Below are 14,684 nucleotides of genomic sequence, written 5' to 3'. Positions count from 1 at the left end.
ACATGAACTGTATGACCAACATGACAAATCAGCATCTCTAACTGGTTCCAAGTGAAAGAGCCTGTGTCACCTCCAAGAGAATGTTTGTATTTGGCTGTGAGAGCATAGACACTCTCCTGAGCTCTTGAAAGAGATAGATGTATGTAATAAAGCACCTGAGCTACCAAATTAGTCTGTCAATAATGTGTGTTTTAATAGACTCTGAATATGCATTGTAACATGGTTAATAAAATATAATTGTAAGAACCTGTCAATAAATAGGATAAATGCACACAATGGAAAATATGGAGAGCGTCTGCCTCAGGTGTTCAAGGTTAATTTGAAGTTAACTTCAAGGTTAACTTCAGTTTTTATCTCAGAGTCTATTTTCACCTTGGTGTATGAGCACTGGCATGATTGGATGCATGTCAATGCATGAATACTTCAGAGATAAAGCCCTGATGGTTACAACAAAATATTAAAACAATAGTGGCTGAAGATATTTCTTTATAAACATCTCTTGTGGTAACACTAGCATTGATTTCATAGTATGGAGCTGTCCTAAAGGGGTACAGTGACACCTAATTAATATTTGCAGCACATTGTGTCTGGGTGAAAAAAGCTAATAGAATCCTCAATTATTAGTGCCCATGTGTCTTCTGTACTGTGGAACTGTCCATGTCACCACTGAAGCATTAGATGGAAACACAGGGATATGGGCTGATATACCATCTCATCCATTTGCAACCAAGTCTTATTTTTAATGAGTTTTACTTCAAATTACTGACGATCAAAAAATACATCTGGGACTAGTATTGTTCCTCTGGGGTTCTTGACTTTTCAACATGATGTTCAAACCTGAGACAGTTTTAACACCCCTGAAAACCACACACTCTTCATCCAAGTTAACAAACTAAATTAATAAAGGAAAAGCATTGTGACTTTTGGCAGCAACACCAACAACCACATTGCCTGCAGCTGCTGTAGGAAGACTCAGAGACAGAAAAAAGGGAAGGAGGTGAAACAACTTTTCCTGAAGGGATTATTTTTTATTTAAACTCACTTCAGTGCCAACAAGCATCAGCTGGTAGAATGTGGTGCACACCTGGAAGGCTCAGCAATGGCAGGAGGACCAACTCCACCTTTCTAGAGATCTCTGTAGAGCTCTCCTTCCCTAAAACCATGCAAGAGATGCACAGAGAAGTGAGATCCCACTGGGCTCCTTTCATGGTCCCCACTTCTACTGCTGACTAAATAAATTCACAGATGCACTGAGTCACAGCTGCTTTTATTTCACCCTCAGTCTGAATACTTAGACGTGCACAAGCACGTACTGAATTAGGATGCAATCAGCTAGAACTCCCATTTTCAGCTGGTGTAGAGCAGGTGATAAATGGCTTGCATAATACATCCTCAGAAATATGCTTTTTCTTTTTTTTTCAGTAGTTAACTGCTGCTGGGCAGTATCAGAAGTTTGCTCATCAAAGACAGTCAGTGGATCCAGCTCACAAAGAAGGTAAGGACAGCCCCGCTGGAGTATGTGCTTCTGGAGGACTATGGGGCCTTTCTTTTCACAAATTTCACTTGGTGTAATTGTGCTCCTAACAAGTATCCTGGGAGGCCACTACTCTTTATGATCAAGGAATCTGGTATAACTGAGGATTACCACGTGGGGAAATATTTCAGGAGGTCAAAGCTGTCAAGCAGCTTGTCAGTCAGAGACTGTGACATCTAAGGTGGGTCCCAAGAGTGGTTTAAGAACAGAGAAGAGCTGAGCTGCCAGGTCGTTTCTCCCCTGAAAATCCTAGAGACTGAGCCTCTGCCCAGACAAAGATGATTTTGATGCACATGGCATCCAAAGTTCAGGTTAATTACCAAAAATCCCAGTGACAATTAATTGAAGGACTCTGCCAGTTTTGTACTACTGTACACTACCACTCTCTTGAGTCTGGAAATGACTGTATTTCCATAATTTTTTCCTGTTCTGCAGACTAAAATTTTCTCTATTTAACAGCTGGAGAGGAAGCAGAACCACAGCAATGTGAAATTATTTGCCTGAGGCCATGTTGTGACTAAGGATATGAATTTTTATTTCTTGGCTTTCAAGCTAGTTCTGGTCTCCATTCTTATTCTCACACCTTAACCAAGTGATAAATTTCCTGTTTTAACAGATTTTCCTCCTGACACAGCAATAAATGGGTGCAAGCATTTAAGTAACTTGCTAATCTTCGAATTTGAGATGCTAGTGGAATATACTGAAATTAAAAGCCAAAGTCATTTTTTGAAAGACAAAATTAATCTAAAGAAGGAACTTACTCTTCTGATACTTCTGTTATCAGCTGTTAGGCAGCCCTGCTTCACAAAAGGTTTTCATAATGTATTCATGATGAGAAGTGCTGCTGAATGGTTCATTTTGTGGAGAGCAAAACACTTGACTTCCAGGAAATCTTTGATCAGATTGTTCACAAGATACTGAAGACATGCCCTGGCTGATATGTCCAGGAAGCATCAAAGAAGAAGGATATGCACAGATGAGCTGGTAGTGAAATAATCAGAATCTTCCCATTAATATATTACTAAAGCAACATAACTATATTTGCTTTAGGTAACTACTACGGTTATTTGCCATATCCTTTTAAAAGAAATGTTGAAGAACCTTCACTGAAAGGAATGTATGTGACTTGCTGGAGTCCCTAAATACATTTTTAAATAAGGTTTTCAAAAAGTTACTGCAAACAGACTTGTTCCATAGTTGCCTGACAATATTAAAATAGTTTTTAAAAACTATCCAACGATCTTCCAAAACTCATCATTTTCTTGCATTTTTTATACTGTGAAACGGTGGCATAATAGTGAATAGAGAAGTAGTAAAGAAACTGATGTGTGTTTTTTATCATCCCAGTTTACTTCTGTAACAGAAAGGAAGCTGAAATTATGTAGGAGGCTGCAGAAGAATAAAGCGCAGCTTATGAAGAGTGGGAAATTTTTAAAAATGGTCTCTTTGAAGTCCACCACATAACCTAGAGCAGATTTTTCAGTGTTGAGTTATGGACACTAATATATATTGGAAAGGAAAAATTAAGATAATCACATTTCCAATAGGAATCTAAACTAGTTTAATACTTAAAATGAAGCATCACTGCTTCATTTCCCAATGGGCATCTGTGGCTGAAAAAGCAAACAAGTCACTAAAGGGAAAGAGAAGAATAGATGATACAGTGTAATGGAAAAATATCTGTAATTGTTTGCATTGACATTGCAGCATCAGCTGTGTGGCCATGGTAATTTCATATCAAAAAGGATACCACAGAGCTAATTAGACTGGTTTCAGGAAAAGAGGGGAGTCGGAAGAAGCTGAAAAACTCCCATGCACACAAATTGAAAAGGTAAGAACTGTTTGCTTTAATACAGAGAAAATAAAAGCATTGTAGATAAAAATATTATAGCCTAGCTTGAAGCTTTCTGTCTGCACTGCTTTTATAGACAAATCAAGGCAGCATACTATTAAATTCAAGCATAGGTATACAAACATAGTAAGTCTGTACACTGCACATCTAATGTAACCTTAGTATTCACCAGCATAAGAAAAATTATGAAGGCTGATAAATGGTAGTCAAAGTGCTACTGGATAACAAACATCCAGAGCTGTGGCTATAAACCAAGTTCTCTGAAAGGAACTATTTGGGTATTCACAAAAGCTGCATTAGATCGGGAAGAAAGCTAAAGCATGTGTAGGGAAAAGCAGAAGACACAAAGCTTCCCTCGTCTGCTCTCTACAGAGTTCCTATGTATTCTTCTGAAACACCTTGTGCAGATGGCTGACAGACTTTGAATTTTGGGTCTGATTCAGCTGTGGGTTCTTAGTTTGTTCTAGGACACATCAAAATACAGAGTTTTTGAACTCAACTTTTGCAAATGCATTAATTGCCCCAAATGCATTGGTAATCAATCGGTTTCAATGATGCAAAATACTAAAGTAGCATGTGCATGATGATGAATTTCAGGCAAGAATTTACAAGGCTGGAAGTCTCCTTCCAGTCCTGCTTGCCATGACCTGTACTCTGTGTCAGGAGAAGAGGAAGAGCTGCAGAGCCTCCTCCCAGGCCACCCGTGAAGGCTTTAACTGCCTGGAAACCTCTGGGCTGGATTCTCAGCAGGCTTGACCCAACATACATTTGTTCCTTCAGCCTCCTGCAGTCATCAGCTCTGATCCAGAGCCTATGCTGCCCCAGCAAAGAAGCATTTGATAGGCAGTAAAAGTCTTGAAGCCTCAAACTGTCAGGAGAGACTTGAGTAAAACATTGTCTAATTGAAGTGTCCTCCAGCTGACAGTGCTTGAATTTTTTGAGGTAGCTTTGCTCTTCTTCCACAGGGAGATTGCTTGGTATTTGGAATAAAGCCAGGATGTTGGGACAGCACATTTTAGTGAGGAGCAGGCTAGCCAAGCATAGAAGGAAGTAGTTTGTGTTTCTCAAATTAAAACACATCAAAATACAAATTGCTCTGCTTACAACAATATTTCAAAACAAAGCAGTTACTTATAAACAAATACATTTCATCCAACTATAATTATTCCTAATGTGGCACTTAAATGCTGAACAATAACTCAGTGACTGCTTTTGTTCTGACAGCAATGACAGTCTGTGTTTTATCAAGTGTTAGCTTCCCAAGCTAGACCCTGGGCTTCATGCTAGGGTTAATTTTAACCAACTCATGACTGCAAACTTTCAACAGCTTGATTTACAGTGGGATTTGAAAAGGTGTTAGTAAACAGTGCATTAAAGCTTTTTCTAGCAGAGCCTCAGTGGAGTAAGCACAGCCACAGGGTATACAACAGCTGCCAAGTGAGCTGAAAGATTTTTCGTGGTGGGGTATCTTTTTGTCCCAGTTCCCAGTCTGGCAAGATGGGTATGATCTCGCTGCCAGCATGTGCCACTTACTGAAACTCCTGCATGCCAGAAAGCTGACTATTTCCAGCCCCCACTTTCCACACAACATGTGTGCAAGGAGGCCAGATTTCCAAAGAGCTGAGTTTGTCTCACAGGTGGGGCCAAATCACTCAGACTTCTAAGGAGTTAGGCAATACCAAGGATTCATTTCCAGATTCCTGCCAGAACCTGGTCACGACTCCCTAGGGATCATTGCTTGGCTTTTTGTAAATTGTGGTCTTAGTTTTGTATAATGCACTCCTAGACATCTGGCTCTTGGGTTAACTTTAACATATGGTAGATGTTGCACATTCCTTAGTAAATTGTCTGCTAGTGTGAATCCAGGAGGAATGCCCTAAGAGAAGATCAGTGTATTTGCTACCAGAATGTATGCAAAGCAATTGCAGTGAGACTGCTTCTCCCCTGGGGAATCTGTTTCAGAAAAGAGCTTAACCAGTGTAATGACACCTCCAAGAGCCCATCAAATGAATGGCTGAGACTCCCATTGTGCTTTCCAGAATGATGGGGCAGGGTGGCAGCTGCAGCCACTGCTCAGCCCTGGGGCTCATTTCCACACTGGCATGTTCACACAGGTGGCATGGCAGTCTGCAGTTTGTTTTGGAAGGGTGTGACTCTAATTGTTTACATCTAATTGCTATATTCCTCTTTCATCAGCAGCTGCAAAAGTGACCCCCACCACCTCACAGCTTTCCCCTGCTGGTGTATCTGCCACTAGTGCAGAAGGCAAGAAGGCAGCACCCACAGAAGCCCAGGGGACAGGGGGGCAGGGAGGAGGACATGGCAGGGTGGGCAGCCCAGCACCAAAACCATTTTACCAGATGCTCTTCCAGGGCCACCCCTGCTGTGCGGCACCCTGGCAGCAGCACCAGGTGGGAGTCACTCAGGAGATTAATTCTGTAGAGTGCCTGCTCTACCCCAGGTTATGGCATCAGAAGCAAAAAATTTAAAAGCTGCATTAAATAGATTTTCCTCTGAGTAAATCCCAGTGTCAGAAGCCCGAAGCATAATGGAGCAGCAAGGCAATTACTTTTTTCTCCAACAACTAATCTTCCTTAGCTTCTGGCCTGTCTTTCTGCTGATTGCCAGAAAAGGTGATTTGTAGGTGTTTATTGCTGAAATTTGAAGTAATTTAAAAGTAATGTTTAAATGTAGTATGACTTTCAGAACTAAGTTATTCATACATTACTAATTTTCTAAGCAGTTAATACTTTTTAAGGACTCATAATTTGTTAGCACACTTCATATTTTATATTTTATGCAGAAATGCCAATTAGCCCACACAATGTTCAGTACAGATAGATGAGGATTAAGGCCCTGCAGCCACAGGAATAGCAATGACCTGAAAATTGTCTCCTTAGCTCCCTTGCCTGTAATTAACATAAAATTGCCAGTGGAGTACCTTTCCTCTTTTTATTAATCCCTTATCTCCAGTCCTGGATCTCTGTTGCTCAAGAAACTGGACAGATAGGTTATACTTTCCTGATTCTTGCAAACCTGACTTGCAGACTTGCAAGTGCTGCTTGACCAGGCTTGATAAACCTGGGGGGAAAGGATACGACCATCTCCCGTGTGTGCAATAAATGTCCAGCCATGCAGAAAATCCCAAAGCATGCAACCAACCAGCTCTCCGGCTCCTGTCTTGTGCGTTTGTTGCACATTTCCGATTATGCATTATGTATTCTCTTCTTTACTCAGTGTCAGCCCTTCCACACTTGGTTTTGTTCTTTTGCTGCCTATTAGCCCATGAGTACAAGATGCAGTGTAGGACTACCAAGGAGAGCTTCTGTGTGGAGCAGAAGCTGGTAAGGAGGGACTTATGGCCTGGCTGGCAGTAACAGGGACAGGGTTCAGGATAGGATGATCAAAATATTTTAATAGGAAACAGAAGCAATTGCTTCACTGCTGCCCCCTTGTTTCCAGAGGAGCATAATAAAGGTAGTCTGCTGTTTTCAACTCCACTTACTGTTGACTGGCATAAGTTTTGACACACCTTTTGCTTCTGGTTTGCCTTTCAGAGGTACACAGCTGTGGCTGGAGCCAGGCAAAATGAGCAGAGCTGCAGATTCATGAGTAGCTGAGTAGGAGGATATTTGAAACTCCGCAAGTCCTGATAGGGCTACCAGCATTACCACACAACTCACCACCATTAGAGAGACAGGGACACACAAGAGAGGCTTTGAGAGACCTCAGGGCCAGCATTAGATCGTTGTGGCAAATGCCAAGAGTAATGCAGGAATTCAGGTTGGTAAAGAAGTTCATTAAGATACTCTTTTTTTTCTCCGTGAAGTTACTTAGGGTTTAGTCTCAAAATAAAGAGGAATAAACACATTTGTGTGTCCTTGAAAATGAAAAATACACTATGCTATTTCTGATACAAGTGTATCAGAAATAAGTGTAAAAATAATGGTTAAGGGAACCAGCAGGTCTTCATTGAGGCAACAGGAAAACTTCAAAAGCAGTAGGATGCTTATGCTACTGCTCAAAGTTGCAGGAATACTAAGCTATGTTTTGACTTAGAAATCTTACCCCTCCAGCTGAGATGTCCATTATATTATGCTTATTATATAAGGCCATGAGTGACAAAAGGATCTATAGAAGTGACCAGCTGCCAGGGTTACAGCAGGTCTGTGGAAGGAAATACATCTAGAAACTTATGGGCAAAATTGATAGGATTAGAGCAGTATTGAGAAGAAGTTGATTAGACTCATATGTTTAAAACAGAATTACATTAAAAGTAGAAGGTTGTAGGATTTAAGGATTAGGAATTTTAAGCTTGGAAAAATAGCAGACTCAGAAGTCAAAGCTGCTAGACAGTCTTCTTTGTCATATTTATAGTTGCCAGAGCAGAGGAAGAATAGTGGCATGCAGTTGGCATAGGTATATAGTTTGTATTTTGAGCCACATAGAGAGATGTGTTTATTCTACTTTTAAAATCACTGACGCATCTTCAAATTATACTTTTTTTCCCCTCCTAAAAGACCTTTCATATCCACACTAGGGAAGCAAAGGTTGTTAAAGATTATTTTTTTCAACATACATCTTGATATATGTCATCAGCAACAGACAAGAATTCACCAGAATTCACTATTAGAAGGTTGCTGGATACTGCAATACCACCCACCTGAAATGTGTTATCATTTATACAGTGACACAGGAAAAATAACTTCTAATCTAAGGTGGACCTTATTTTTTGTTATAGTACTTGCAGACAGCTAACATACATATACTGCCAGCTGGATCTATGTAACCTTGGCATAAGGAGAGGTGTAGGTGGGAGCAGATTATTTTTGGCCTCTCCAGCAACCTTTGGGTCCCAGTTTTTACTAAAAAACACCCTGTCATGGTGTTGTGACTCCAACCCATTGTTATGGCATGAGCAGCCCAAGAAATGGTAACTAGTAATCACTCTACCAGCAAATCTCACTCACAAGGGATGGTTAGGTAAAATATTTTTCAACTGTTTTGAGATACTAGAATGGGAAATGGCCTGTGACGTGGCTCTTAAGGTGTGTGATTGTGCTGTGGACAACTCACTGACCTCTGCTACTGCCAGGAAGTTCATAAATCATCCTTTAATCAGCCATTGCTAGGTGCAGTTCCTTCATAGGTGGTTCACCTGATCCCTGAGTTAGTCACAGCTGCAATTTGAGCTCAGGCTCCCTCTGCTAACGCTGTCCTTCTGCTCCTCTGAAGTCAGCAGCTATAGAGTTCTGCTGGAGACAGTGTTTCTGATGGTCCTTTCAGTCACCCTTTTTCTCTGTCACCTTAGGTTTTTGCAGAATAAGCATCAAGCACTGAGGTAGGTGAAGAATAGTAATCAAGGTTTTGGGCTTACTTTAAAACAAACAAAAAAACAGAAAGCCACAAATCCATTTATCTCCTTGGCAGTAATGCACTCCTTATGCTGGTACCTTTGTCAGTCTGTAAAGTTGAAAATCTTTCCTAGCTTTTTCAGATCCAATTGGTACTGGTAAAATCCTCACTTGTGCTTATATTTACCTTGCACCATACCATGTTTTATTAGATGTCTGCACACGCTGAGGATGTTGTCATAAACATGCTGACTATCTTCAATATTCGTGGGTAATTTTTAAAATATATTTTAGTACCATCCTAATTCCTCTTTGAAACAGCCTTTGCCTATGTACTCTTTGCTGTTTTTTCTCCATTACTAGGTTGATTTTGTAATCAAATTAGCATGAAATCAAACAGAACATCATAATTCTGTGAGTGCACTAATAAATAAACCCATTAACCATCTCAAATTATACTATGGTAAAATACACATTTTTACAGCTTAAATTTAGTGAGCATTGCATTTGAATGATAAGAGAGGGGAAAAAAACTATATACATAGGAAAGGACAGAAGAGAAGCAGACAAGTGAGAAAGAAAAATGGCTTAGAAAGCAGTAAAAAGTTTGCAAAAGGAAAGCATTAAAAATCATGGATTCAGAAAGTCGAAGAAACAACCCTAATTAGAAATTTTAATACCCAATTAATATTACTGGGCTACAAAAGAACACCTGCAAAGCATTGACTACTGGGTCATTTACAGTAATTGATTGGTGGAAGAAAAAAAAAAGGAGAAAATTGCTACTGCCAACTGCAGTTAAAAGGAGTTGACAAATTGACACTGAGTTCTCCCTCACATGGTGACTATTCACACTGCTATTAACTCAGCCCATCCTTGCAGATTTGTTTGGTGTTCAGTGTTATGTTTCTTAACCCTTGGATTCATTCCGTGTCCTGCAATAGATTCAATAAAACACAATTCACATGATAGATTAACTTTAACAAATGGAAAGCAGTAAAGTATTTCAGAACTTTTATTTTAAAAGTCATTCAAATCTAAATGTTATGGACACTGCCCACTTTTGCTGTAGACAAAATGCTGGTATTTGTGAAGTGGGCTTTTCCTTCTTTTTATAATATTACAGAGCCTGACTCAATATACCATAGAGTGTAAAACCTTACAAGATATGTGTTAAAGATTTAAACCCAGGACATTGTTTGGACCATCTGCTTTCAGAGTGACATAAAATATTATTGTAGCAAAATAAATACATCAAATATGCTATTATGGTGCAAGGGAAATCATACATATTTATTGCAACTAGCAGGGGATTATAGCTGTTGTACTGGATTTTACCTGCTGACCAACTTCAAATGGCATTTAAACAGCCCTTTAAAAGAAGGCACAACATACGAGCCAAAATATCACAATAGGGAGTGTCTATGTTGCCTTACAGTAGAAATCTAAGCTAGAAACTACACAACTTTTTCTTTAAAAAACGGTGGAACTGCTCCCTTCCCAAAGCTGTACTCCAGAAAACTTAAAAGATATAACACAGTGGGACCTATTGTGCTTTAAAGAAGAGGCATTTATTTAAAGTCAGGCAAATTGAGGTGTTGGGGTGTATTTTGGAATGGAATGCAGCTGTGTGTGTCTGGCTCTGCTGAATCACGTCACATGCAAAGAGTTTTTTCTGTGTTTGAAATTAGGCATCTCCAGCACGCTGCCTCCCTTCCCCCTTCCTGAAGAATCTTGTCATCATGTCTCTGGTGCAGGAAAATTTCGCTCCATAATTGAGCCAGCAAAGTATAACCCAACCCAGTTTTGTTCCCTGTTTGATAAGGGCTCCAGCTTCTTTTATGCTCTGAATCACAGCCATGATATTTCACAAGCAGCAGAAACTGACCTCTAAAGAAAACAGATTGAAAAACCTGAACTTGTGGTGGTGACACTAGAGAGCACCAGCCCCATCCAAGTTATTCAGGTTCAGCTGGAAGCGTGTCAGAGCATTTCTCTCCATTCCATGTCTGCACCTCAGGGCAGAACAAAAATATGTTGTATGTGGTGATCAAATCCACTGGAAGGTGCAACAGGATAAAGAGAGATAATACTTCCCTTACTTTAAGCTTATCCCTAGCTCCTCCCACTAGCATTTTGAGCCCCAGCCAGCTGGATCTTCATCTTCTGTTGATATCCTAAATGCATAGTTAGAAATGAGTGTGTTGTGGTTTGCATTATTACACTTGTTTGTTTCCATGATGAGTTCTTATTTCTAGAAGCAGAATTTTCTTCCTGAGGTTTATTTACTTGGGGTTTTAGTAAATTAAAATCTTGTTTATTGATAAACAATAGCAAATAATGACAGTGATGAGCATGTTAGTTAAAAGGCTATGTTCACCATTTTTTTTTTTCCTGTGGAGTATCTGTTCCAAGAAAATGACATTGTTTTGACCAAACTTTGGAAAAAATCTTATGTGTTGCTCTTTTTTTTTTTTTTTTTCTTTTTTAAAGAAAAAAGAGCCTGCCAATGTTAATTGATATTATTCAGCTACTCTCATTTGCTTGGTTTGGAGTTCTCCTGTTTAATTTAGCTGCCTTGATACAGACCTGACACACCAGGGAAGCTCTCGAGCTTTTGCAGCTGTAATTATTCTGGTCTTTTTTAAAGTGGGTTAGTGAAAGAAAAGTGGTTTTCAACATACAATTTGTGTTCGTAAAGCTCCGAAATTATAGCCTGGCTCCCTTCACTGTGCAGGACAGACTTTCTCAACACTGTAACAGAGGCTGGAGTGCAAGGAGACAGCACTAGCACAACAAGTGTTTTGCAGTGGTGCCATCCATCCATGGAGTTTGATGCCTGAATGTGGTTACCTCAACTGTACCTAATATTAACTGAAAAATGAATGAAATAGTACATTTACTTTACATTGGTGAAAGGATGCCTCCTGGCAAAAATTATGTTTTCAGAAAGTTATTCATGGACATACTTGATTTGTTCAGGCCAGTTTTATAGAATTCTTTTGATGATCAGTTAATCAGTTAAGATAGCCTTCACCTTATTTTTTGTTTCTGATTTCTATGAAGTTCAAGTGTACACTAGTTAAACAGACAAAACTGCCCCTGATTTTGGAGAGGGACTATATGCAAATGATATAAAGCCACAAAGCCACTAATACCTAATGGTTTTTTCTTATCTGAACACTATATGCTTTTAGGAAATCAGGCTTTTAGTTTAAAAGCATAAGAAACCTTACAGGTTTGGAACATTCTTTAAAAAGAATATCTCAGCTCTATATATTTATATGTAGAGCATAATTAGTTATGCTAAAAATATGTTTCTAATAGCCACTTTTAATTTAGTTTGATAGAATGCTTATATAGTTAGATCATAGTATGAAGATTATAAGCTTAGCACTGTATGTCTTTGCAAGTACTTCTGGGGTTCACTAAGCTTATTTGCAGACTTCCAGGCCATTCCATGAGGGTGTCTGTCTGTCCATGTGTCTCTGATGCACCCACTTTACAATCAGCTTTGCTTTACAGAGCAGGAGGAGCACTGTAAGGGAGAAGTACTCATGGAAAAATTGCCAGCATCTGTTTCTTTCTTTTGGTGTGAAATGCAGTAGGGGGAAAAAAGAGACAAAATAATCACCAGCCAATGTAACCAAGTCAACCTTTTCAAAACTAAGTATTAATTCAGAAATTCTTTCAAATAAGAAATCTTTGCAACAAAAGTCCAGGAATAATTCTTAATGGTTGATGTTGTCTGGATCTTTTTTTAAAATTGGTGTTCTGAGCATATAAAAAGCTAGCATTGCAAATATGTTTTTAATAAATCATAAGTGAAATTGCCAGAAGACAATTCTAGTAGTTAATTTGGAGCTCTGTGAAATGTAAAATCCTTGAAAATACTTAGAGAAATTTGGCCTGTCTTTCTGGTAAATATCCCCCCAACTGCATTATGGTATTTTCCCTTGGGCCTCTGGAAATAAATTATTAGTGTTGAGATGTCATGCAGCATCAGTATGCATATACCAGTTTATTTGCTGTGAATTATTATGGTCTGGCAGTACAGTGAGGTAGTAACTACTGCATGGAATTTTCAGGCATGTCCAACATTAATTATACTGATTACAGTAAATTCTGTGCAAATTGTCTCCCTTACTGCAAACAAAAGAACAGTGAAGTCAGCTCTGATGCTCTGCAAATCACATCTGTTACGTTCAGTGGACACAGGAATGGCTGAGGGTGGTTACCTCAGCCAACGTGGGACAAATTCACTTGGATTCCTCAACCTGTCTACTTCCAGATGAGGAGGCTCACTGGTCTACTACACAAACCAACCTGCACATTCTTACTCTGTATTTATATTACATTAATTGTGCAACCTTCCTTCTACATAAGGCAAGACAACAACAAACCCCCTCATCACTTCTGCTGGATGCTCGGACTGATGTTTGTAAGTTTTTACACTTTTTAATTAAAAAGGCTGTTGCTAAACAAGCCCCTATTTATCCCAAAAGGTGCTGTGGGTGAGAATAAATTGAACAAATGATAAATCCCTGGATGGATTTTTGCTGGTGTGCCCCTGTAGCTGTGTCCAGACACAAAGCAGCTATCAGCTTGGGCTGACCAGCTGACTCAGCAGGGTTGAGGACAGATTTTGGTGTCAAGAGAGAGACAAAAGCTCTGGAGAATACAATTGAGCTGCAGCCACTAATTTGAATAAGAGTGTAGACCACTATGAGAGGTAAAACGATGACACTAGCTAAAGATTAAATACAACTTTAACCAATGTATTTAACTGTTTTATATAACAATATAGTACCTATATACACCAGACAAATTATCTGGCAGACAAATTATATTGGTGCTTTTTGTTTTCATGGGATGAATAAAAGGAATCCCTTTTTCATAATCAGGGTGAAGAAAATCCTCTTATTTTTCTATTGATTTTTTTATCCAGCATGAACTTGAAAAAGAGGAAACATACACTGGGGCAGAAACAAAACTTTGAAAGCTTGTTGTTCTCTGTGTTTCCTCTTCGCAAGCCCAGAGAAAACAAAGAATTAGAGTATTTTATTTCCAATTCAGAAAATGCTTAAAGCCATATCTAACTAATTTACCACATGTGGCAATGCCTGTAATAGCTATGCTTTGTAACAGGAGGAAGAGACAAGATATTGTGTCAGCTTCCTTTTGTAGAATTATGACTACATCCACAGGATGCAGTAAGTTATATTCACTGTAGAGCATAAGCAGTGCTAGAGTTACCCCATCAGGAAGTGTGGCCCATTGAGTTATTGGTCCAGTTTTCTGGTACCTTTTACACTTAACTGATTAAAGTGCAATAGTATGTGACCTATAATCTTGACAGCCTTGACACTGTCAGCATAGCTAAGGGAAGCTTTAATAACTATCTAGAGCTTTAGAGATATACCTGTATCAAACAACTATGATGGGTCTGATTTAACTCAATCGTTTCATTTATATTTTACTTCCAATTCACTTAAAAAGTGAAATAATCTTACTCGTGTAATGCCATTACAAAATAAAAAAATGAATGCTTTGGTTTGAAAATGCTATTTTGATAAATGCAGCACGAATTCAGTGATTGTTTCAGCAGTCAACCCAAAAGTATATTTTTGGTGAAAAGAAAGATTCTGTCCAGCTCTTCTAGCTCAGCTGTGAAGTACAGAGAAATTCATAACAAGGATGTTTAAAAATACATTACTTTAAAACAAAAATCTATTGCCAGCAAGTTACTTGTCATCTAGCTCTGAGGAAACTAATAATTTAAATCTATGTGGGGTCTTTAAACCAAGTGGCATTGCTTCATTCGAGTGTAAGCACAAGCTGTTACCAGATGACTAGCAGATGACATTGTGGCAGTGATATTAAAAATAGCTTTGAATTAAAAGCTGAGATGTCCAGGTGAATGTCTTTTTTGACAGACTATAAT

The sequence above is a fragment of the Heliangelus exortis genome, chromosome 6, assembly GCF_036169615.1.
Source record: "Heliangelus exortis chromosome 6, bHelExo1.hap1, whole genome shotgun sequence".
NCBI lineage: Eukaryota > Metazoa > Chordata > Aves > Apodiformes > Trochilidae > Heliangelus > Heliangelus exortis.
Note: the sequence above shows the minus strand (reverse complement) of the source record.